Source organism: Alligator sinensis, unplaced genomic scaffold, assembly GCF_000455745.1.
Source record: "Alligator sinensis unplaced genomic scaffold, ASM45574v1 scaffold46_1, whole genome shotgun sequence".
In the NCBI taxonomy this organism is placed as follows: Eukaryota; Metazoa; Chordata; order Crocodylia; family Alligatoridae; genus Alligator; species Alligator sinensis.
In genome coordinates this window covers 1,870,943-1,898,047 of record NW_005841907.1, presented here as the reverse complement: position 1 = coordinate 1,898,047, position 27,105 = coordinate 1,870,943, and the positions used below count along the sequence as shown (strand labels likewise).

Here is a 27,105-nt window from a genome sequence, read left to right as displayed (position 1 = left end):
CGAGCTCAGAATTTTGAAAGAGCACATCACTGTACATTAAAAAGTGTACACAGCAGAAACATACCTGCTGTTTTTGTCATCTTTGAGCTGTGGAGAATAAACAGTAAAGGACAAAGGCATATAAAGTGATACAAATGAATAATCTATACAGTACATACACTTACACCTGGATAACTGAGTACAATACTAAGCAACCTTTAACAGTGACTGTGAAACATTTTTCAGATCAGAATCCACAAAGATCTCTCCCTCTAGAAAAAATACAACAAGACTATGGTTCAAGTGAGAATGCTCTGGTTTGAGGGCTGCTATCTTTCTAGTGATTGGTAGGATTTAGTAGCCAGTAGGATTTTGTATGTCATCATTTTAAAACCACCTAAAGAACAGTCTCAAGGAGGTATAGGTTCTTCATGTGAAGACACTATGGTTGCTTGCAAATATTAAAAAAAAACCAACCCAAAACAGTGCTTTACTTTAAATTTTGTGCACTCTTACGCCGAGCCCAGCACATGCCCAGAAGAGGCAGCACATGAGTTGGACCCAGCTCACCCAACATCTGTATAGATCAAGCACTTTAGATTGAATCAGCTTTAGCTAAAAGCACCAACAAGCCCCACTGAAGCACCTGATCTATACAGATGCTGCAGTGCCAGGTTGAAGTAATGTGCTGCTTCTTCAAGTAAAGCTCAAAGGTAAAACACAAAGTTTTTTTTGTGTTTTTTTCTGCAAGCAGCCAAAGTTTATTGAGGTTTTATTTCACACCCAAAAAAGGGGGGGGGGGGGGGGATCCAAAAGAGTGCAGAATTTATTTTTAATAAACTTTTAAATTTCAACAGTCCACATAGTTGAAAAAAAAAATGGTTGGGGAGATTTGGCTTAAACTCTTCAAACATCCACAGTTCCCCATCTCTTCCACCTGGCAGCTGAGGCAGATTGGAAAAGCTGCCTGCGTTATACCAGAATTCACTGAAATAAAAAACAGTTCTGCAGCATATGAGGTGTTGACAGGCCAAACTGGTTAGCACAGGTTCTGCCAGAAAAATGCCATTGTATGGACAAGCTGAATCACATTAGCTTTAAAGGTGTCAGATGATCATGTCAAGAGTATGATTAAATTGAATGTGGCCCTATAAACAATGTAGACAGGGACCTAGTGGGGTAAACACATATGACAAAGTTAGTTAGTTATCACTTTGTCTTCAGGCCTTTCAGGAAACTTGTGAACTCCCTTTCTCACTGTAACCTAAATGTACCCATTAGTATGATATACTATCTAGCTGATATTTAGAATGTAATAGATTGTTTTCCAACACAAGTCAAGGCCTTGTGCACAATTGAAGGAAGGAAGGAAGGAAGGACTTTTGACTTTTTAACTACTTTATTCAGGGGTTCAGGGATACAAAAAGTTTGGCCACTTACAAAGCAGAGACAAACAAATTGCCATCAAACCAAGAACACCACGTCATTGCATTCATCACATCACACTATGACAGACACCTTCGCTACATTCCACGTCATGTCTTACATGCTATTATGCAGTCAGAACACTGGCCACATGATCATAGCTATAAATAAATGATTCCTACCCTGCTCTATCCAATCATACATGTGACAACACCTTCAACTTCCCACACAAAGGAAAAAAGCAAAAAGCATCCTGGTGAGGGCTCAGGGTGTGGCATGAGCTGGGAGTCACAGTCCAACACCGAGACTGCCCGGTCACCCAGTCCAGGCATGACATCAGAGTGTGTATTGAAGATGGCTGTCCTCCACATGGCACAGCTCTCCCTCAAGGGCCCAGCGTGCCTCCAAGGCAGGCATCACCTGCCAGAGCACAACATGCTTAAACTCCAGTGAAAGGTACGCCTGCACCAGGAGGCCAAAAAGCCACAAGGCATCATCTGAGCTGGTTCCGACAAGCTGGTTGTTATGGCTCTTGAAGATGGCCATCTTGGCCTGACCCAGTAGAAAGTTGGCCAGGAAGAAGGAGCCCTGCTCGGCCACCCGGTATGGGTAGGATCACACCTAAGTGGTCTCCAAAAGGCTCCTGCCCAGAGCCTGCAGCAGCAGTTCAAGGGCAATAAAATGTGGCTGCAGGCAGAGACATTTGAGGAAGGTGAGAAAAAGGTTCTCCTCAATGTCCCCTGGGGAAGAAGGGGCAGGCCATTGAGGCAGCTAGGTCAAAATGGGACACAAATGTGCCAGTGGCTAGGATGCCATGCAGCAACCGCCACTGCAGGTAACCAGTCTTCTCGGCGGTTGGCGGCTTATACAATGTGTGCCAAGCTGGATGGTCCAGTGGTAAGCTATCTTCCAAATGCCTTGATCCTGTTGCATAAGTTTGGCCAAAGCTCTGGCATCCTTGACGAAGAGTTTAGGATCTGCACACCACTGGATGATGTGCCCCACTACATTCTTCTGTCCACCTGGCAGGGCCTCTGCCCCGGCGGGGTGGTGGGCATCATAGGTGGAATGGGACAGGGAGAGGGCTAGGGAATAATCCCAGTCCCTCTGCTGGATTGTGCTGTCATGCCAGAGACCCCAGCCACCTTGGTTGGAACAGGGGTGAAAGGAGGTTGGGAAGAGCTCCCAGCCTCATTGGGCAGGGCCTGTGTCCCAGAAGTGGATTTCATCTGTCAGCACTTCTGCAGTTGCTGATGTTCTGGCCACTTTCCCGCATGGGCATTGGGATGCCAGGTGGGAAGAGCTTCCACACTGGAAACACATGGTCTCCCCCAAGGAAAAATAAATCACAAACCTCCACCCATCAAACATGAGGCTCAAGGAGTGAGGCAGAGACCATGGGCCCTCTGTACTTAGCCATAATGTCTACAAGCAGCCAGAATTTCTTCCTTTCATAAAATCTTCTAAATACATAATTAAAGGTTGAAAATTCACCTTTTTATAGATATCACAGAAACATCTAAACAATAAATAAACAAGAATGGTCACCAAGTAGATTACTTTTTTTGGCTGAAAAGACAAAACAAGATCTTAATGCAGGGAGAGACCACCCTGCTATGTTAACTAAACAAACATATTCAATCATTCTTTATTTGCCTAGGAAAAAATTCAAGGCTTGAGAATGATAATATCATAGCCATAGTTCACTTCTCCCTGTGGAGCAAAATTATGTAATTGTTTACTTGGAAATAAAAGCTGCCAAACTGAAGTATCTGATTCCAAAGAAATCCCATAGGTGATCAGTTAACCCTCATTATAGGTGAAGGTTTGGTAGCTTAGTATTTTTAATTAATTACTACCCTTCAAGTGATTATCATCTTAAGTCCTTTAGAATTCCTTGTTTTTAATTATTTCTTTGTGGGTGTGCATGTGTGGGCAATTGGAGAGTCTCCTGTGCATGGTTAGCTACAGGAATACAGATGATAACAATATTGAAAAGAAGGATATCATTTTTTTGTCTCATCCTGACCAGCTCATAAGGCAAAGCCAGAAGAATGAAAAAAAAAATGTGAATTATAAAAAGTATAAGTTTTCTCAGTCATTGTACAATATTCTTTCTCATTTAACTTCTGATAGAAACTTATTGGTGACCATTATTGGTTGTTATTCCTGCCTGAGTCAAGATCATCTCTATCCATATGATCCTATACAATCCTTAACCTAAGCTCTACATAAGACTATCATTAACCTTGACACAACACAGACCTAACACCCTAACCCACCACAGGTAAATCAGGGGGACAATAGCAGCCAATGGCTTGCTTCTATGAAAGGTTGTCAATATATACTCAAGAGATTCCATGTAGAAGGCCATACCTCCTACTACAGAGGAAGGCAAAATCCCCCATAGTCTGCATCAATATAACCATGGGGTAAAATGCCTTCCTTGACCCCAAATATGGCAGTCGGTCTGACCTTGAGTAGAAACGCAAGACCATCTAGCCAGAAAACTTTGACTTCGGTATCAGCAGAAGCTTTGGCACACCCCACTAAAAATCCCCAGCTTTGGCTGTAGCCAACACCCAATGCCTCTGAGGGAAGATTAAAAACACCCTGATGCATGTAGCAGAAAGCGAGGGGTGATGGGTTGTGGGGGTATGGGAAGTATGGGAAATAACCATAGTAGAACATAGAGCTATGCCTAAATCAACTCTAACCAGTGTCTGTCCAACCTCTTCTTGAATACCTCCAGTTTTGAAGAGACCACAGCTTCCCTAGCCAATGTATTCCATTGATTCACTAATCTAACAATGGAGATGTTTTTTTTTTTAATACCTGATAACCGAAATTGTAGCAGGCTTGCCTTTTGGAGCTTGGGGTGAGTCCCAGGCTTGAAATCTTGCTGTTTTGATTGGTGGAGCCCATTCACCAATCAGGAGGCAGCAGGAGGATTGAAGTTATGCCCCTTTCCTGAGGGGAGGGGGAGAGGTGTTCCCCCTCCCTCTCCTGTACCTGATTGAAGACTGCAACACTCAGGTCTGGAAGACTTCAGGGGTGGAGCCCTGGAGAGTATAAAAGAAGCTGTGTGCCCAGCAGGAAGAGAATGCATCCAGGACAGAGAAGACAGAAGAGCGGGGTTTAGAAGAGCTGAGGAGAGCTGCTCAGTAGAGTGAAGCAGTAGCCCAGAAGTGCCTCTAAAGACTTCCATCAGCGGGGAACGGCAGATGGCTTCAGCAGCTAGGCTCTCGGTGTGCAGCACGGCACATGGCATCCAGACCCTGGGAGCTGTGCGAGGTAGCTCAGGTCTGCAACCTCTGGTGTGCAGCCAGAGACATGGTGCACAGGCTGGTGAACAAAGTAGGAATTTTGGAGCACTTGGGCAGCTCAGGTCCTCAACCCCTGGAATGAGGCTGGGAGCTCGGTGCAGGAGGCACTGCATGGAGGGTCCAGGAGCGGACCGAGCCTGGTGCTGCATGAGGCAGCCCAGGCCTCCGACCCATAGCAAAAGGCTGAGTCTAGGGAGCCAGACGGCGCTTATGCTACCAAGCCAGCAGACAGAGCTGAGCCAGAGGCCCCAGAAGCCCTGCATAGAGGAGCCCTGTTCCAGGGGACAGCGACTTCTGTGAAGCCCACTGCAGGTGAGAAGGCAGCTTGGCACAGAAGATGAGGACCACCCTCCAGGCCTGGGAGCCATGAGTTGCAGGGAAAAGAGGATTCCCACAGGGGAGGGGGAGTTCCCCCCCAGTTAGTTAAGGGCTCCTGAAAGTGGAGGTCCCACTGGGAGGGCCCTGCTAAACTTACCAGCATCCCTGTAGGGCTTGGGGAAAGCCCAAGGGCATTGGCGTTTCCCCTTGGGATTTTTATCTTTGGGGTTCTTGCACCATAAGTAGTGTGATGTCATGCCTTACATTTTGTGAACTCTCATGTTGTAAATTAGTAGATGAGTAGAGTCCTAGGGCTCTGCTGGGACCCCCTGTTGCTATTATTTCACCTGCTGTTTATTTGTATTTATTTGTGGCGTATTTATTGTTCACCCATACTTATCTATAGTGTATTTGTTAGCTATCTATGTTTATTTTGGGGTTTATCTGTTTAAGGTCAGATACCTACCTATGACTTACCTGTATCTGGAGCACTGGTATAAGGTTGTATGGCATTTACCCAGAGAGTATTGTTTATGTTATCTATCTATCTATCTATTGTACAAATGTTTATATCCATGTTTCTTTTCCTTGTTATAAGTTAATGTAAATAAATTTGTATGTAGTTAAGTCCCCTCACTGTCCCCCCACAGCACACCTGCCAGCTAACAATCCCCTTCAATTGGAGAAGGCGAGTATATACCTGAGTTACCTGGGCTACACAGTTTAAACTTACTTTGCTGCATCTTCAAGCATTAGTCTACTCCTCCCTTTCTGCAGCAAGAGATAAAAGGTACATTCCCTTTTCTTTATGGCAGCTCTTCAGGTATTTTCAGACTGTTATCATGCCCCTCTTAAGTGCCCTTTCCACAAGCTGAATGTGCGTAGCCCTTTCAGCCTCTCCTCATAGGACTTGTCTTCTAAGTCCTTGATAATCTTTATTGCCTGCCTCTGGAACCTCTCTAACTTCTTCAAGTTCTTTTTAAAATGTGGAGCCCAGAACTGAACATATCCATTGTCTCAGTACACTAATTGTGTTATTTATTAATTTTGATGGATTAAGTGTGTTAAATAGGTAAATCTCTTGGACAAGCTACAACAATTGAAGCACAATGTGATTTAATGGGCTTGGGAAGACTGTGTAACAACAGTCACAAACCAGGAATCCAAAAACTGAGAGTTGAGTTAGATGGAGCAGGCAAGAACAACACAGAGGATGCAGACTGGGAAAATGTTCAGGTATTAATAAGGATGAGAAAACAGGGAGCCAGGGATCATGGAACAGACTAAGAATCACAGACACCTGAAAATTTATAACTGGGATCAAACTAACACAAGATGCTCTGTCTGTCCTCCCCTAAAATCCCATCAAGAGAAAAGATAGTGTGTAGTATTCTTAACAAAACCTAGGTCAGTTAGAGTATGTACAGCCATTACATTTAGAGCTACATAACTAGGGTTAGGTGGATTTAAATCCTCATCCATAGAAGCTTTCTCAGGGTTTAAATGGAGCAAAATATGAAGACCCCAATGTAAGTTCACCCAGAACTAAGTTGGGAACCTGATCCATCAAATGCTTATACGCATTTGGAGCCTAGATCTTGGGCTGGGAAAGCCCAGACACTCAACCCAGCCCCAGCACAGGTCCAGGCTGCAGTTTAGGCCCAGGCCCAGGCTCAGGACTATGCTCTTTCTATCCAACCCCCAAACCTCCCCTGAACTTCCACCCCCAAATGGAGAACCCCCTCTCTTAAACTTCCCTCTCCTTATGCATACCTGTCAGCCCCGCTGATTCTGCCAACCCTCCCTGGATCCACCAACACCCTGCCACAGGCATGCTAGGTCCCCCCCGCAGCCCATGCTGTCTTCTCCTACTCCAACCCTATGTTACTTATGGGGAACCTGTGTAGCTCCTGGAACCAGCAACTGGCTCTACATGTTGTTCTCATTCTACATTCATGTGGCTTAAAGCAAACCACATGAATGTAAACCAGGTCAGGCCAACAGCTGTATGACACCCTACAAGTCTAAGTCCCATTACAAAATAATGTCATAATATGTGAAAAGTTTGGGAAAGGGTTTTGGGTAAGAATGACTGGCATCTGTCACTGTGCTATCCTTTTGTAGGGAAGAAAGTATAGGTAAAGCAGTTATGTGCACATTTGCCTGTTTCCTGCTCTTAAGAAGTTTATAGTCCTGTTTTGAGACTGGGACATTTTTAGACTGATAGTAGGTCTAGTAATACTAATGGCTTGTTTTGATTAGGGATTGTCCTTTCTGGTTTTCAATGCCAGCCAGTTTCTTTGGAGGGCTATTCTACAGTCAAACAGAGCACTTTCTATTTAGCCTTAATTTTTATTGATATATTTAAGCAAGATATATTTAGTTTCTGTCTAATTCTTTGCTGCCTTTGGTTTTTTACACTATTCAGAAATCTGTAAATTACTACATTTCTACTATAAGTGGAAAAGATAAATGCTGTCTATAACAGATTTACAGGTCCAGTGGGTAGATGCTGTCTGTGTCCTCTAAGGCAGGGGTTCTCAATCCCCGGGCTGCAGCCCGGTGCCGGGCCACAGTGGGTTGACAGCTGGTCCATAGCACAGTTCACTGCTGGACCAGAAGTGGCCACAGACCTGCAAACCATGGCCACACAGAGCTGGGTGGACAGGCTGTGGCTTCTTCTGCAGGGCCTGCAGTAGTGCAGGGTTTGGCTCCCCTCCCCCTCACCAAGGGGGTGGCAGTATCCTTACTTGTATTCCGACAAGAAATTCCAGGCACAGTCGGCTGTGACTGCTGGGCCATGGTTTGCTGGGCCATGACATAAAAACTTTGGGAACCCCTGCTCTAAGGGATTTCCAGGTCCAGGGGGCATATCTCAGGACATCTTTGGACTCAAAGGGCGCGTCCACACATGTAAGCATGTGCACTTGCAGCAGCTCAAATAGAAGCGGTGCAAATTTGAGCCGGGGCTTCTTGCCTCAGTGCACGTGCTCGGACATATACTTTGTTGTGGAGAAAATTGTGCCACTTAGGACAAAATAACCCTGCCTGGCTCCTCCCAGATCTGCAGCCAGGGGGAGCTAGAGCCCAGGGTCAGCATCTGTGCTGTCCCCAGCAATACAAAGCTGCCCTGTCCTCACCCCAGCAGTACAAAAAGCTGCCCTGGCAAGTAGTTCAGGGCTACTCTCTATCAGGAGATTCTGGGGCCCAGCCAATTGGTACCTGGGAACACTACCCCTTGTGCCAGCTGGACTGCTGAAGAAGCCCTGAGAGTTCCCTGCACTCTTTACCCACTGCAGCAGTCTGGCAGTGGGGGCTGCTGCCTGGCTATGACCTGCTGTGCCCCTGCCAGTGGGCTGTGGCTGCAGGGCTGGCCTCTGTGCGGCACTACTGCCATGTGTGCCCCCTGCCTGGTCACCTGGGCAGCTATCACCTGGAAGATGTTCTGAGTGTGATGGCCTGTTTTGAGCTGTCAAAGCATGTCCTCGTGGCCCCATTTGGTCAGGGGGTCAGCCACAGCCAGCTGGGTCTAAGGTGCCAGCTCTGAGCATGCAGGGTCCTGCCACTGGCCTCCCTAGCACAAATTCTGGTGTTCTCTATTGGAAAACTGAAGTTTGTAGATGACACCAAATTATAGGTGTATGATCGCCCTTACCCCTGCATTTTGTCAGGCAGGGTGATCCCCTTGGGCTGCTGATGCAAAATAAATATGTACCCGAACATTTTAAGTATGCATGGGGAGGTACATCATGTTACCATACAATTCATTCATATGTTCTGGGGATGTGCCTACACACAGGCACATACACATGTGTGCGTGTACACACACACACACAGTGGGAGGTTGCATATGTATACATAAGCATATACATAAAATCACACATATCTGTGTGTGTATAATTTTGTATTCATGCACACACAGACACACACATAATCATATGTAAAAATATATAAATCACACCAATAAATTTAATGGCAACACAATGTCATTTAGTGTCTTCCTGTATTGTGCTCAGGACAAGCCATTTGTTTTCTTCTCTCACCTTTCCGCTGTTCCAACATGTTTTTTATTCCTCTGTGTATACAACTATATTTATTGTCACATACTTTAGCTATACATTGTCTGATCTCAGTTCTTATGTCTTTAATTTTTCCTTCTACTCTTCAGTTTCTATCATTCCCCCAAATTCTCACTAATATCCAAGTGCCTTAACCAAGTTTTTCCAATATCCCCTCTTTTATCATGTCCAAAATCCCCCCAAATCACCAGTCCTTTACACTGCCTGTTGTTCATTGATTATAAACACTGAGTCAGAAGCCCACAGACTGCTGACACATACTATTTGTGCAGTGCTATGAAGTTTGTAGTACTACTAAAAACAGATTGCTCTGGATTGTGAACATGTGCACAGCACCCTGGCTGGAGCATGACAAAAGTCATGACAAAGGCACACTATCTAACCAAGCAGTGATGCAGGGGGTGAGGGGCTGCTTTTTAGCTCTCCCTGCCCACAAAGGAGCCTGTCAGTGAGTGGAACAGGTTCAGACAGGCTTGCCCCATCAGCTATTGCTGATATGACAATAGCTGAGAGGTCTGCACCTAGGCTACCTGCAGGATCAAGGTCTGATTGTATGCGCTTCTCAACCCAGTCAGCCCTTTGCAGAGTTGTAGTCCAGGGTGGCAGGACCTGAATGGAAGGGGGGCGGGGAAAGGGAATCACCAACTAGCCCCTTCTGCCACACTTACACATAGGGTGACCACACATCCCTAATTCGGTGGGATAGTCCTGAAATATAAACATGAAGTCCTAGTCCTGAGCTGAATAACTATGGGACAGCATTTGTCCTGGATTGCCCTCAATCCACTCAGCTATAGTCCCAGTATCATGTGCAGGAACCAGATTTTCCATTTGCCATGAAAAAAATGTGGATTTCTGCTTTGAAGGAGAAAAACCCAGGAAACTGCAGCTTTCCCCTTTCAGGATGACAGACTTCCAGCCTGCAAGGGGCTGCAGGAGGCTGTGAGGGAGTGGGATGTAAGGGGTGCCATGTTCAGGGCGTGCCATGTGTATGTGCACACATAAATGTAGCCAGCAATACAGCCCCAGGCAGTGATAGAAGACAGCTGGCCCAGCTGCCTACAGGTAAGATTATGGGGGGGATAGTGCATGGGGAAGACAGATTGAGGCCCCTATGGTGAGGGAGGGATTGAGGCTGGGTTGGCAGCTGGGGCTGGAGGCACTGCCCAGCCAGGAGGTGTGTGGGGCCTGGGGCTTGGGACCTGGGTGGGAATGTGTGGCCATGGGGCCTGGTCAAAGAATGGGATGAAGCCATGGACAGCTCATATGGGGGACTAGTGGAAAAGCTGGTTTCTTCCTGCTGTGTGCACTCTTGGGGAGGAGGGGAAGGAACACATGCCCCCCAGATTTGTGTGCAAGGTGGGGGAGGATGCAGGCAGCCCATGAGCCCTGTGCCAGCTGCACCACCATTGCAGCAGCAGGGGGGCACAACTCCATACTGTCACCGCCATCCCTCCTGCTGCTGGGTGGGCAGGGGGCACCTCACTATGGTGGTGCAGCTATGGTGGTGTTGCTGGTAGCAATAGCAGCACTGAGCCTGTCTTCCAGGTTATGCCCACTGGGCTGCAGAGACTTCAGGGAGAGGTCAGCATGGCAGTAAGCCCCCAGCTCCACAGTGGGTAGCCATCACCCACCATGGGCTCTACTTGGCTCTGCTTTGGCCATACTGCCTGTTCCTTGGGGGGAAGGGGAGGACTGGGCTAGAGCAGGTGTGCCTTTGTTTTTTGAAAACTTGGGCACCCTACTTACATGCTGTTGTTGCTGGGAATGTTTTCTGGGAGGCAAGGGTGATGCAAGCAGATTCCTTCAGGGTTCCTTGATAGCCTGCCTTTGGGTGAGCTGTCAAGGAGCCATCTTTTCTTCCTCCTCCTGCCCCTCCCTGCTTCTGTAGGATGCTGGGAGACAAGAATGCCTTTCCATACTTCTGTTGCAGATAACCTTCCCTTGACAAAGAACTTGATGTTTTGAAAAAAACAACTATTTTTCTCACGATTCTGCCATTTTTGGGCTGGATCATCTATTCTGTTTAGCGTGACAAAAAGCATGAACATGTGTCCCCAGGTTTGTTCTTGTGCTAAAACAGTAGATGAAATGCAACAAATATAAAATGTGTCAAAGCCACAGCCACCACTAGTGGTAATCATTTATTTCTAGCCACATATCTAGCCACATTTAGACACCCAAACAGGGCCTCTTTTTAAACATGCCACCAAAATCACATTCCTTGTCCTTGCTGCTATGTTGTACTGCAAAATCTCACACCTGTATTATTTGTGTCACTATCACTACAAGTTCTGCTTCAGCAATAATCTTTTCTAAGTTTCTCCTTCCCACAGATTTTATATAAATATAATATATTAGACAAAACCCCAACATATTCTATTATAGCATGGAAAAATACAAACTCTCTGAATTAACTTGAGGGCAGACAATCCATCTCCTCTTTTAGTTCTTACAGAAAATTATTCCTGTTCAAAGATTCCATTTCAATTGAAAGTCACAGTCTCCCAGCTATCTTGAAGGAATTCATCCAGTCTGCCCTATGAGTTCCTGTAGGAAATGACTCCTTCTTTAAGATGGCTATATTCTCAGATTTTCTTATATCTTGTTATAACAAGTGACATAGATAAGGATATAAGTTGAATGAAGTTTCACTGATCTTGTTCATCCATAACTTTCACAGTGTAACTGTCTTTGTTCAAGAATGCATGGTTAATTGCAGTTCAGGGAAACACTACACATTTAGGTTGATTTGATTAAGCACTATTCAAGATCATAGGGGCTGTTTAATCCATTTTCTAATCTGTAATATAGCATTACATGACATGAGAGGTGGAAAAAAGATCCAGCACACTTCATTTGCAATAACTTGCTTTGAAAACAGATTCAATTTTTCCTCAAAGAAAGTCTGAGTATGTTGAATGTTATTCAAGATGAAGTGGCAGACTAATTCAAAAGAAAACACAGTAGTCCAGAAACAGCATACTTTTCCATGATACAAATACACTTTGTTGCAAGTTCTCAAGAAAAAAAATCAACATCACCACAGACTATTTTATATTTTCCTACATAGGGTTATCAGTGTTTCAGCACCAAATGACCTTTCTCAAGAGTTACATTGATCTTCAGAAAAGCCATTTGAGCCTGAAGTGGTGATAACCTATCTTCATACAACTGACTCTGAAAATATTATATATTTGTTTCTGGGAAAAAGGAGGAAGAAGTACACAGGAATTTAATACAGTATATTAATCTGATTTCTATTGCAGTGCATTAATATATATTAATTAAAGTGCATAGAATGGATGCAAACTACTCACATCGAAAGCTGTTTGAAAAGAAGGGTTCCCTGTTTTAAGAGAAATATATATATATATTTTTTAAAGTTTGTGTCCAAAGTCCAAATTGGCCTCAAAAAACTTTTATTTTTCTTTTTTAATAATTGTGTATAAATTGGAAACTTCTTAAACTTTGGAATGATATTGACAATCTTGCATGTTTAAACTATAGGAAAGGAATTAACAAACAGATGAAGGTCACAAATACAATGTGAGAATAGACTGCTACACTACAGATGCAATGCTACAGAAGCCCTTTCTATAGCAAACATAGACATTAGCTCTTCTAATAACAGGTGTGGCTTTCATAGAAACTTATTTTGGGTCTGGCCCTCCATGTTTCACAGAGCAAACAGCAGCCAAATTTATATAGTAATTTTACAATGAGTAGCTGTTAAATACTTTTCAGTTGGTAAGTGCTTGGTCTATCTCCTTAAAAGTACATAGGTTTCTAAGCATTTAGATACTACTGGTATTTTAAAGCTGTTTATTAACATTGTAGGCATATTAAATTGGCATTTGGAAGTTGAGAAACTGTTCAGAGCTAGCAGAGACCATGGGAGTCTGCGGTTGGATTCTCATGACGTTGAAATTACATGTTACACTTAGACCATACTAAATCTGGATAATTTTAAATTGTGTTAAAGTTAGGATATGCTGGATGTATCGACACAAGATGCCTACTGAGCAGCTGATTAATTAGTTGCACAGTAAAAATCTTGGTGTCTACATGTGCTCCCCTATTAGGCTGGAATAAACTAATTTATTCCACAGTAGTGCACATATAGATGTTGCCTGACTGGCTGGGGCATAAAGGTACTTCAGTGCAGGGGCTGCTTTCCAGATAGCCCCATGCTGAAGCACTCTTGTGTCCCAACCAGCCCCTCTGCAGCATACTGAGCCAGGGGGAGCAGCCCTGGGTTGGCAGGCTGACCCCCAGATCCCCCCTGCCAGCTGAGGCTGCTTTGCCCTGACTCATCATGCTGCTCATGAATAACCTGCAGAGCTTATTGCTCCAGAGTTTATTGCTCCCAGCCTTATGTTCAAATGGCATGCCTGGGAGCAATTAAGTTTCATGAGTTATTCATGTACCATAAGTTCACATATAAATGCACCTGCTATTAGCAGTGGTGTGTTAAGAATTAATACTGATTTTTACTTGCACAGCTTTAACTTGCCACTACAGGGCTCATGAGTAGGAGTATGAATATGCCTAGGAGTCAGGACACCTGTGCTCTATCTAGCTGTAGATAGGGGAGGGAGAAGCTGGGACTGGTTATGGCAGAGCGCCTTTGGTGCCTGCCACTTTATGGGCTGGGAACACCTGGCAGGTGCAGGGCAGCTCTGATGAGGCAGCCATTTTAAAGCTAGGCCCATGGGGCAGAGGCAGCAGTTTCCTACAGGCAACCAGAAAGACAACACCCAGCTGAGCAGCTGCTCAGGAACACCTTGGAGGTAAGGGCAGGAGCTACAGGGATGGTAGGAGGCTCCTGGTCCTGCATGCAACCGAAAACTGCACCTTGCTGGGGAAGGGTGATCTGTTGGGGCTCTCTGTGGTGGGACAGTCCCCCAGAAATGCCAGACTAGTTACCTCCCTGGTGAAAAGTGGGTAGGGGTGCCTGATAACCCCAGCCTCATCATCTGGTCAATTGAGAGCAGATGCATAGAGGGGGAGCAGCTCTGGACACCTAAGCTGCATGGACTGAATGCCTGTAGTTTGCAGAGAGGAGGGCTCAGGACAAGCCAAAATGAGAAAAGACCCTGGTGGCCCCAGTAAAGGGGAAGAAAGAGAAGCCTCAGGGAGGGGGCAGAGAGTGACCCAGAATAGGAACAAACAGAGGGTCTAGACTAGGTGCCTGCAACCCCAGACATGCATGGCATGTAAGGCCATTTTTCTTGGCACACCACCACCAGCCCAGGCTTTAAGCAGATGCTTCCAGCCCTGGAGCCCAGGCTGCTCCCAGCAGGTAGCTGGGAGGTTGCAAGCCCTGCTGCAAACAGGCCAGGCTCTGTGGGTCAGTTGCAGCTGGGAGGCTGCAAACAGCTGCTCTGGGATCTGGCATGTCGGCACTCTAGCACCTTCCAAGATAGATATTGTGGCTTTTTTTGGCACTCCGGCCAAAAAACATTGTCTACCCTTGGTCTAGACATTGTCATTGGAGACCTGAGACCAAAGAGGTATAAGGCCTGTGTTTGGAAGGGCCCAAGAAAGTGGACCTATTTGAGATGGAGTGGGATTGTTGCTCAGAGACCTGACCAGAGGGACCCTTGATGGTCAATGCTGGGGCCAAGACCAGAAGTGTCAAAAGGACCAGGGTGCCCACCATGAAGGACACCTAGAGGCAGGGGGCTTAGGGTTCTGACTGGCCTAGAGACCGGGCCAGGGCCTGTGTAGCCAAGGGTCCCAGAGAGGGGGCCACTGTTGAGGGGGAGGAGGGTTCAGGGAGCTTGATAGTCCAGAATGAGGGCAGAGTAGACTGCTTGATTAGGAGGCATCTAGTTGGGGTCCAGACTCATTGTGGGGCCAGAATCATTAAGAACTTATGATACCATATGCAAGGCATGGGACACGATAAGAGGAGGTTGGAGCCATATGTATAACGCCGCTGGCATCAGGGTGGTAAAATGGACAGCCTTCTGTTTATTAAATCAAGTTATTAGATCAAGCCATGGCCAGAGAGACAGGGCAGACCACCATAGACAGGTGGGTGGGCTGATGTGAGACCCAGCCCCAGGGTGCCCTGTCACACTGGTACATCCTGGGATGTTGAAAGATTGAAAGTTATTGATTTTATTTCCATGGACTAGACTGAAGTTCCCCATATATGAGCCAGGTAGCATGGCCTAGAGTTTATGGTCGCATGAAGTGGCATAACTTTGAGGTGCTCAAAAAGCACAGCCTGAGTTAACAATCTTTAAAGTGGGGGTGCTTGCTTTTTAAGCGCCCTTAGTATATCCAAAGTATAATGCATAACTTCACCATTAAACCATTTGGGAATGCTTACTTCTCAGAAGAACCTAAATCCAGAAGGAAAGCTCTAAGCATAGTTATCAACAGGGATCCTGGTTTTCTCTGATTTTAAAAAAAAAAAAAAAAAAAAAAAATTCCCAATTTGCAGATGAACCTGCCCCCCCCATCCATATTTTCCAGTGATTAAAATGAAATGTCATATATATATATATTCATTATAATAATGGAAAATATGGATTTTTGGATTAACTTCTTTATATCCAAAAATTGGGGATTTTTTTTATCAGAGAAAACCAGGATCCCTGCTTATCAATTATCTCCCTAACCTGTTCTGATAAGCAGGGTTCTGGTTTTCGCTGATTTAAAAAAAAAAAAAATCCCCAATTTTTGGATTAAAAAAGTAACCCCAAGCCCCGATTTTTCCATGATCAGAATGAAATACTACTAATGTATAATGGTGTTTCATTTTGATCATGGAGAAATGGGGGTTTGGGGTTACTTTTTTTAATTTGAACATTGGGAATTTTTCTTTTCTTTTTTTTTTTTTTTTTTTTTTTTTTTTTTTTTTTTTTTTTAAACCAGGATCCCTGCTGGTAAGTGAAGGGGCATCAAAGGACACAAGGTAACATAGGACAAATTTAAGTGTGATGCTGACTGTGAAGGAAGACAATCATTTTGGCTTACCTAGAACATGAATTTCCTAATCAGTTGATCTTGCTTATGTGCCTAACTTCATTGGACCACTCAAAGCTGAGCCTGTAAGTAAAAGTTGGGGGGGGGACTAGTGCAGTCACTGTTAACCAGAAGTGAAATACAGGGTATCTCAGGGTGCTCCCTGCTTAAATGTCAGATTTAGGAAAATATCTTCTTTAGGCCCCTAACTCTCCCAAGACATTCTATTGGCAGTAAAAGATGGCTGTTCATCTAGGTGATAGGCTACAGAGCAATACCTAAATAGGGATCTTGTTATTTGGTCTCTTTTATCAGCCATTTCTTGCTGCTGAAGTGCTAAAACATTCTCACAGATTCTGTCTGTCAATTCCACTTTGTATCTCACCACTCACATATAAACACAAATCTTTTCTTCAAGCTGTACTTGCTTTTTAAGTTTGTGTGATCTTCAGCTGTCTAATTCTATATTTTAGAATAAGGAAAGTGTATTTTGGAAAATGATATTCCTGTTATTTTTGGCTTTAAGATTCATTTTACCAGGTTAACACACTTGCTCAGTTGCGTGTAGGCATGAAGAGAATTTTTAATGCTGCATGTGTTGAGGCACACCAAATTATGTTCCCCAGATTTTCATGTGGACACAGCATTAGTCGCTTCCATGGTAACATATTTCTTTCTGCTTGATTGGATTGGGGTTTTATAAAAGGGGTAACTAATTATAATGAATCAGACTGCCAAGGAAGTGATGCCCATGTCAACACACCTTCACACAAGCACTGGGCTCTGCAAACCAAAAACAACTTGTGGGATATGGGCCTTGAAATATAATTTTAAAATATTAACATTTTTAGTGGTTGTTGTTGCCTTTCTTTCTTTACTTAATTTTTTTTTGTTATAGTGAGGTTAGTTTTTATAAAAATAATTGATTGAAGCAGCCTTCATGAGGTTTGCACACTTTTCACATACCTTGACATTGTCCCAGATTCAAATTAGTCAAGTCTTATGATTATAGGTCAAAATTGGATGCTGTCTTGGAAGTAAAAGCCATGTGATTTGTCTTCTAATCTTCCTCAAAATATTGACTTGGTGTCCGTGAATGTTCACCATTATTAAGAGAGAAACCAGAAAGGCTGTTTTAATGAAGTTTGATCAGGGAATGCAAATGCATGTGTTCAAAGAGCCTACCCTAACATTAGAGTCAATATGTTCTTACATACTTCTGGTGTTCAATGCTTTCATTAGGTGAAAGGAATATACTGTTTCTTTGCATGTTCTTGTTAATTGTTATTTGGAGTTCACTGCCTGCCAATTACTTAGTACATTTGCAATGAAATGAAAAATAGATTGTTACATTATTGGAGATTCTTTTAAATCTGAACAGAGTTGTAGAAATGAAAAGCAGTATGTGTAGGGCATTATTGTTAAAAAAGCTTTGAAAGGAGAGCAATTTTCTTCATATTAGTCTTCTTATTGGTAACATTTAAAATCCTTACAGGACATATATTACTAAATGTAACTTGGCATCTTCCTCTTTACATGTAATGACAATAAAAACCACATTCTTTCTAAGTACAAAGCTACCCAGGCAATTGAATATTAGCAATGATTTTTTTTTTTTCTTTTTCTTTTTCTTTTTGTTAAATTACTCGGTTGAACTACTAATTCCATTGCCTTTCAGAAAAGGTAGTTTCTTTCTGGAACAATAGCATTGACCTCAATAGTGCTAGCAATTTACACTAACCATCCAGAATTGCAACTCAACAGCTGGCTGTAGTTTTCAATACCCATCATCATGCTTGTAGTTGGGACAATAACTCTTAAAGCCAGAGATCCTCAGTATTTGTTTAAGGACAAAATAATGAATTAAAGCTGCTTCATCAAGTTAGCTGGCAAGTACATCTTTTTAAGCATCATCCTAATTAGTATCCTCAAGGTTAAACCAAAAGATTGTTTAGATAAGACATAATAATTACACACTTAATTTAAGGGTAAGTAGTTCTATTCACAGTGAAGGCAACTATTAAAACCATTCTATTCCCATTCGTTGACAATTTCCCTAGTTCATTAGAACTGTAAATCTACCCACATAAAAAAGAATGGAAAATTAGCACTCATGGAGTGGAATGACTAGCTATCTAGGCCATTCAGTGTTTATGGGAAGAAAAACCAAGAATATGTCATGTGAACATAAGCCCCATGGCAGTTGCTATATATATTTATGTAAAAAGATCCAATATACCAGGCTTTGATGTCAATTACATTGAAGCAAATCAGTAGAAATGTTTCAGATTTATACATGTTTAAGTGAAATAATGGTCCTATGTGTAGTACTTTATTCTCCATTGAAAAAATTACTTAAAATCATTCAACAGATTGGTCTAGAAAAATACCAAAATTAAAATAGAAACTGGAATCAAATTGCTAATGCTGCTTATACCAGTTCAATAGAGGCCAAATTCTAATTATCAGTATAATAATTAAGTGGTCTTGCTATTAGGGAGATCTAACCCTCAAAAAGGGAAGTATTCTTTGAGTGTTGGCAGATAGTAACTTTCTATTGACTGGCAATCGATCAGTCCTTCTGTGTTCTTATAATGAGAGATCACTAAAAATACAATGATTTATGTCAAAGATTGTTGCATATCTCTCCATTTTTCAAGAGTGAAAACAGCAGTTGAAAGCCATTTCTAGCCTGTTATTTAATTAGAACTGTCTTGGCGATCAATCAAAAATCTTCATTTTGAGTCTTACTGATTAGTTTATGGATCTGAATTCCCTTCCTTGCCAGTTCCATTCAGTAACACTATTTTTTTTATGGCTAACATTTAATGATGTCAAGAAACTATTCTGCCACTTTAGTGAAAATCCTATATTTTTGCAAGTGGGAGAAATATCCAGTAATGTCAGAACACCTTAGTACAAATCTCTCTAATCCACTAAACAGAAAAAGGAACAGAATCCAGCCCAGATTCTTATCCAAAATAGCTTCAGGTGCTACATGAGTAGATCACATTATATGATCAGTCAGGAAACACCACAAAAAGACAGACAGACAGATGGGATTAGAGGTGCACCAATTCATCAGTCCGATATCAATTCAGCACCAATATAAAGAAAATTGGCTGTATTGGAAATCGGCTTTTTTGGCCTGATATGGCTGATAATTTGGCCAATAAATGACCTGTGCATGTGCACAGCTGCAGCACAGAACCTAGGCAGTGAGGAGCACAGCCTGGCAGCTTGAAGAGCTGTGTCCAGCTGGTAAGTCTGTGTTGAAAGGGAAGGGGGAGGGAAGGGGCATGGGGGAAGCAGATTGAGGCCCCTGTGGTGAGGGAGGGAGTGGGACTGGGCCTGGGGCGGGGACTGGGGCAGGTACTACCCAGCTAGGGTGGGGTGGGGCATGGGACAGAGCTGCAGGGCATGGGGGAGGGTGTTTGCCCCCAGATCTGTGAGGGGTGTGGGTGGGCTGCTGCTGCAGACTGGGGCTGGGCATGCACTAGGCTCTTCCTGGTGGAGGCTGGGCCGAGCTGCACTTGGGGTAGGCAGTGGTGCTGGGAGGGGAGGTTGGGGGTGCTACGGTGAAATTTGGAGTTGCTGCAGCCCCCACCCTTATAGCTTCTCTCCTAGTGTCACCATTGCACACCCCAAGCACATCTCAGGCCATTCCCCTACTGGGAAGAGCCTGACACATTGCCACACTAGCCCGAAGCAACCCGCCCTGCCCCACACAGATCCAGGACACATGCCCCCCCATGGCTTCCCAGGGTGCATGCACTGACAGGAGCTGCCCCCCTTTCCCCATGCCCCCAGACAAGCCATGGTGCCATCCCATGTCCCACCCTACCCCAGCTAGGCAGTGCCTGCCCCAACCCCTGCTCCAGCCCCACTGCAGGGGCCTCAATCTGTCCCCCATACCCTTTCCCTTCCCTCTCCCCTTTCACTGCAATAGACTTACCAGCCAGACACTGCTCTTCAAGATGCCGGGCTGTGTATTGGAAATCAGATCAGGATCAGCTGATATGCGTCCTTAAAATTTGGCTATCAGTATCAGCCCCCAGAATCTCTATCAGTAATGGCGTTTCACTTTAATTACAGAAGAATGTGATTTGGGGGTTACTTTTTAGAATCTAAAAATTGAGGATTATTTTTTTTGTTTTTTTTTTTTTATCAGAGAAAACTAGCATCCCTGGTGATCAGTACTTAAAGCACTGTCTGGTTCTCTTGGCCACATTTATTATCCACCAATTCTAGACCACAGTTTATTGTCCATGGAAACTGAATTCAACAGGTTAAACGTTCACCTGCATGTACTATGGTGAATATGTGACCAGGGCCTTAGCTTGTAAATTCCTCAGATCAGAGATCAGATTGTTTTATGAGGGTTACTAAGTGCTAAGCACCATGCTGCATCTAATACACTGATACCACTAATATAAACTAGGCAAAAACATGTATAGACATTCTTTTTTGTACAAAATTAAGTATAAATCCTATTTTACCTTTTGCTGAAATGTCTCACAGTTCATATTTTTAACTATGTGCTTATACTATAATGTTTATGTTCTTTCTCTGAAGATAGCTTCTTTCTCTAATAGTATTATTGACATTTAATACAAAGAAGAAAATATATTTTTAAATATTTATGCATCTGCTTATCTCCAAAAACATTCATGCTGACTGATTCCCACTTGAGGGTACAATATATAATGCAAATAATGTATATCATTAATCTACTTAATAATGCAAAAATTCTGGTACTTTTCTCAGTAAATTTTGTCTTGTCAGCAGATAAATGAAGTGCTGAAAATACATTCTTTCTTTTCAAATATGTATCTGACACAACAAAATAATTATTGTAATGTCTGATCAGTATTAGTTTATAATAAGTGCAGCTGCAAACTTACTCCTATTACAGACATTCACTTCCATAATCAGTGGTTGATAATCATACAGTTATAAACCTGACATACTATGACTGTCATCATAAGACACTTTTAATCATTATGTGAATGAACATTTAATCAGGTAGCTGCATATAATTGCCTTTTGAATACACACACAATTAAATTCAGCTCCTCAAAGAGAAACTTTTCAAAGTATTAGGTGATCTTTAAAGAATTGTATACAGAATAAACAGAATTAAATCAGTTTAAAAAATCTGTTTTATCTCGGGGACATTATGATATTCTTATAAATTATCACTTATGTTACCTTATTTCATGAAGTCATTTCGTGTACAAACAAAAAACAAAACAAACAAAAAAGTACTAAGTATTATAAAAGTAGGGTGCAGAGTAAATAATTGAAATCAGTTTTTTGGGTTCTGTCATCTCTTAGAAAAATATCAACATTTTTCCAAATTTATAACACATGATAGTGGAGTTGTGTAGCTTCAGTCTCTATGAAGGGAAGCTGCATCTTTAAAATTACATAGATAAAAAAAATATGTAGTAAACTTATATATACATACATACACACACACACACGTTTAAAAATTCCATAGATTTAAAAAAAAATTATCTACACACTTAAATTCTATGTAAACTTTAAAAATCTACAAAAAAATTCCATAGATTAAAAAATAATATGTAAAAAACCTCTATATATACATACACACACACTTCACTTTGCCTTCTGCATTAATTTTGATTGAGGATAGTTTTTTGTGATGCTTTGTTTAGAAATGAAATAAATGTCTATTTAACTATGATTTAATATACCACATTTACTCAAATAGATGATGACACTGATTATAAGACAACCCCCCCAAAAATTATATCTTATATAAGGAAAATGTATAAATTTGTTATACATTTCCAAGTATAGAATTAAATTATTTGATATTTACTTTGAATTTGTCTGCTCTAGCAGGGAAAATAAATCTCAGGGGTCAGGTAGCCCCTTTGCTCTCTGCTTCCTCCCCTACATTTCACCCTGGCAGCCCCTTCTCCCGATCCTTACTGTCAGACTTGGATCTTCCTGAGCACATGGAAATGAGGAACAAAATTGAAAACAATAACCTTGAAATTAAACATGGCTGAATCAATATGCATATAGTACCCATAAACTTAGTTCAACTAGAACTAATGCGTGTTATCATTTATTTATTTTTTTTAAACTACTGCAAGTTTTAGCACAGGTACTCCATAAACACACCTTTGAGCAGTGTTTTAGCATGTACTGGGCATGTCTACAGAAGGTGCCCACTGTACAGTTGTTACTGCACAGTCATTTAGTACTTGCATAACCAAGCACTAAATGGTTGCACAGTAACTGGCATTACTTTACAGTAGCATCCTGACACAGTTGCCTAGTGATGCTTACTGCACAGTAGCCCATTACTGCTGTGCAGTAGCTTGTTACTGCTGTGCAGTAGCATTGCATCATGGTTCATGCCCAGTGACACTACTGCACAGTAGTAATGAGCTACTGTGAAGTAAGTTTCTCATGTAGATGTGGCCACTGGGTGTATCTACACATGCATTTGATATGAGACCAGTTTACTTGCGAGTAAACTACTCATGAGTAAATAATTCTGAGTAGACATCTACATATTAGGGCTGTGCAAAGCTTTGGTTGCGGATTTGATTCGGAGGAGATTTGGCCTGATTTGACAGGCAAATCTCTGAATCCGAATTGAATTAATCTCTCCAAATCGAAATGGAAGACTCCAAATCAATTTGGAGAGATTCAATGATTCAGACATAGACACAGCTTTATATTTTTTTTTCTACATACCTCAAGGTACCAAGAGGCTAGTGATTGCCACCAAGCATGCAGGGAACCCTGCAGCATGCAGCAGCACTCATGCCACAGTCTCTGCCTCCCTGTGCCATGGCTCCAGTCCCTGCCCTTGGCAGCAATGCCCAATGCCCCACACTGCTGGCCACTGTTCTGGCCTTGCTGGCCCACTGCACCGGTTGCTGGCTGCTGTTGACCACCTGCCTAGCCCCACCACACTGTCCCAGGGCCACCAACACAGTGTAGCTGCCACTTGGACCCCATCCTCGTGGCCAGACGCTAGCAAGAATGCCAATGACAGGATCCAGGATGCCACACTATGCCCCAAGATGCACGATCCCCTGGAGGTGGTGGCATGGATTCATGCCCTGGGATTCCATCAGAGCATCAGGGGCCATGGATGGGAGCCACCTCTCTGTCACCTTCCTGTCCCCATGGTGACTGCCCCTACTACAGCCAGAGGTGCCTTCACTCCATTGTGTTCCAAGCTGTCTTCAACCACTGTGGCACCATCACCAACATGAGTGTCAGCTGGATGGGGAGTTCCCATGATGTCCACATCTTCTGGAATTCTGCCTGACCCTGGTAAAGAGCATGCACTTCATGCTGGGGGTGCCAGACCTCCAGCTGGGTTCCATGGTAGTTTCACCCCTCCTCATCAGGGACCCTGCCAACCCACTTCTCTCCTGGCTCATGTGGCCCTACACCAGCCAACTGGACCCCTGAAGACCCATTTCAACAGGTGCCTGAGATGGATCTGCACCCTGGTGGTGTGCACCTTTAGCTGGCTCAAGGAATGCTGGCATACCCTCACTACCCACCTTGAGTTTGACAAAGACAACATCCCCTGGGTCATCATGACAGCTTGCATACTGCATAACATTTGTGACATCTGTGCCTGGAGGGAGCTGTTTCATGAAGCCTAGGCAGAGGAGGCATGGTGGGCAGAGGATGCCTGCCAGTGGAAGCAATAGTTTCAGCGACAGTGATAGCAGCACTGAAGCCCTGGGCAAGCTGCACACCTGCCAGCAGATGCCAGGGCACCAGGTATAAGAAGCACTACCCACAGGCTGCCCACCCCATTGCCCACCCCCAGCACCATGTTCACTACATACAGTTCCTAGAAAAAAATACTTTATTGCCCTCACAACAAACAAACTCCTTCTCCCTTCTGCACAACAGAAGCAATCCCCCTCTCCCCGCCAACAACAGATCCTCTCCACCACCCACCCCACTCTACCCACCTCTTCCCCATGAAAACAATTTACAATGTGGAAAGTTTCAGGTGATTATTAATAGTTTTTCATGGGTTTCTACATTAAGAAAATGAGCTCTGTAAGAGGTTCTTTCGTTGGAAGTTGATGTATGTTGTTTAAGTATTTAATATATGTAGTATGTTTTTGGATATATAGGTTTTTTTATTGGAACATTTTGGTAAAACAAGGGTGCTCAACATGCTAAGCTCTGTAAGTGTAGTGTTATAAGTATGTTTTAATGAAATTTGTAACAAAAACCCCTGTTCCCATAAACGTTTACCCAATGTGGATCCATGGTTAGTGTTGGCTGCATTTAATCAGCTTTAGAGATGGTTTCTATTGCTGAGCACATGCTGCTTTTGGCACTTTTTTTTTCTCTATGCCATTTGGAAGGGGGAAAAAAAAACTTATCTTGTATACGAGTAAATATGGTAAAATTTCAGATTTTTTTCTCATTTTATAAGTGATCAACATAAATTCTTACTTTGTTTCAAATTAAAATACACTGCTTCTATTATGGAATAAAAATGGCTTTCTAGTTTCCATTTTTGGATGTTTTTATTCCTTCTTTATCCATGCTACTCTCATTTTTTCACAATTCTTCTCACCCCTCCCCTTTGAAAAAAGCATTTGTGAAATAAGGGATGGGCAGAGAAGGCTACTTTGGGGGGGAAAAAAAGTCTTGTTTCTTTAATTTGCTCAATATAGAAATATTTCTAACCAAGCTGGAGAAACTTCTAAAATCAACAAATGAAAATTGAAAACCATCTGTTTGGGGTTTAGAACAAGAAAGTGGGAATATCTTTTTATGTTAAAAAAATCAACATTTTCTCTTTAAACATTTTCAGTTTGGAAAATCCCTTGTTTACCTCTCCCAAACCTCATACCTCTTTACTTCCTAAGTTATCAGTATAATCAGTGGTTTAAAAAAAGAAAAATCAAACCTCATTCGTTCTCATGAAACTGTAACTGCTGTTGTTCTCATGGGGTAACTTGATACCCTGCAATTCGACATTGTTGGTTTTATGAGTAACTTGTTACCCCACCCACATGAACAAAATGGAACCAGTGACAACAGTATAAATGTACCAAAAACTATTTATTAAGCATACCGATTGTTTGAAAGAGTATTTATGATTATTTGAACCCAAAATATTATTTAACTAGAACTATGAATAATATTTAATCTTTTTAAAGAATTTCAAATGCGAATGAACAGTTGCCTAAGTTTGCAGTTCACTGTTTTCAAACTAACAATTACTTCCAAAAACATTTCCTAACTGTTTTAAGTAAATATTTAATTTCTCACAAAGCAGCAGTTGTACTGTGGTGCACACAAGCGAATTGCTTACAATCTTCTCATTGTTTCTGGGTTTTGCAGTCATCTGTCCTTCGACAAAAAGCACAATGTCCACTCATGCTTGCAGAAGGTTCTACTGGAGTGTGTTGTGCCAATTTGTAATTTAAGGCAGTCATACCAGACTTGATGGACTTAGACAGATTATGTGTATCCATCATTCTTCATTTTATTTGTCTGTCAATCAACTGTTCTCCAAGCTTCCGCAAAGAAAAGTGCCACCTTCTTAAATATGATCTTTGCTTCCAGTTTGTGTTGTGGTCTAGCCAAATGATGATGTTGGCAATGGCAGCCACATCCAGCATATTGAAAAATAGTGTCATTGGCCACCTGTTGATTTTCCATCTGCAGGTGGTCATACATACTAAGTGGTCACAGATATCAACCCCACCCCTGTATTTATTGTATTCATGGATGATGTCTGGCTTTCTTTGCTCTCCACCCACTGACAGGTCATGGTGCATGCTTGACAGCAACAGCACAACTTTGGACTTCTTTGGAATATAGGAAACTAGGGCGAGTTCCCCATCAAAAACACAAAAATGAATGAAACAGTTGACCTTTTTTGATTTGCTTGCATACTGTTTGGGATATCGGCTTTGTTTTTCCAAATTGTACCCACATCGGTCAAGTCCTGCTGTAGCAGTCTTTCTGCCAGGTCAGTACTTGTGAAGAAATTGTCACCCACAATATTCCTTCCCATCTTGTACCAGGGATGAACCAATTTTTCAATGACCTAGGTACCAAGGTTACCTTGGCCTGGAGCTTCTGGTTGCTTGCCCAGGTACATGTCTCCAGGCAGGGGGAATGATGTTGCTGCAAAACAGCACCACTGAATTTTCAAACCGTATTTGGTGGGTTTGCTGGGCATATATGGTCTGAAGGACCAGTGACCCTTGAATGCAATGAGCTGCTCATCAACCATCAGTTGATACCTGGAATATACCGTTTCCTGAGCTGCTCCACAAACTGTGTCAAAATATCTCTGAAGGCAGCAAGCTCTCCTTTCCTCACGTCAGTTTGTTGTCAAATCTCAGGTAGTTGGTGATTTGACAAAATTGTTTAAACTTATGGTGGCACCGAAGCAAGGATGCCTGGTGTGTTGCTCCCACAACTCCTCCAGTGCCTCATGACCACTGTGGTATAGACCACTCATCAGTAGGAGACCAATGTAGGGTTTCAGCTCTGTTTCCTCCAGCTTTTTCCACTCCTTCCTATTTTCAGGATGGCTATTATTTCACTCCCTGAGTCTTTTTTCTGCCTTTCTCTTTGTTTCTCTTATGCTAACAGTCAGGATATTTTGTGAGAGAAACAGGTAGAATGTTTCCACTACTGTGTCTTTATTACATTCTCTTGTTGGCCCAGTACTTTCATGGACTATGTCCTTGGCTGGTCTTTGATGTATTAGCTGTGGACTTTTTTCCCCACACTCTACCAGTTCTTCCTCTAAAGGTGTCATCACCTTCAATATTTTCTGGGGGTGGTGGCAGTGCTTCTGCTTCATGTCCTACTGTAGCTCTCCTCGGTCTTCCACGGTAGCCCCAGGCTGGTCCTCTTCCCTTTCCCATTGGAAGCGTTGGCATCACTTCTGCTTGTGACACCAACACCTCCTCATCTGAGCAGGATGAAGTTTCCATAAACCC

At 42.9% G+C, this 27,105-nt stretch overlaps 1 long non-coding RNA gene across 1 annotated transcript; it reads left to right on the top strand.

The window, feature by feature from the left end:
• Positions 1-13,861: 13,861 nt before the first annotated feature.
• On the top strand, positions 13,862-22,878 carry LOC106721898. Its single transcript, XR_001357622.1, has 3 exons — positions 13,862-13,920; positions 16,019-16,029; positions 22,853-22,878. It is a non-coding gene; the product is annotated as an uncharacterized LOC106721898 (long non-coding RNA).
• The last annotated feature ends 4,227 nt before the right edge of the window (positions 22,879-27,105 follow it).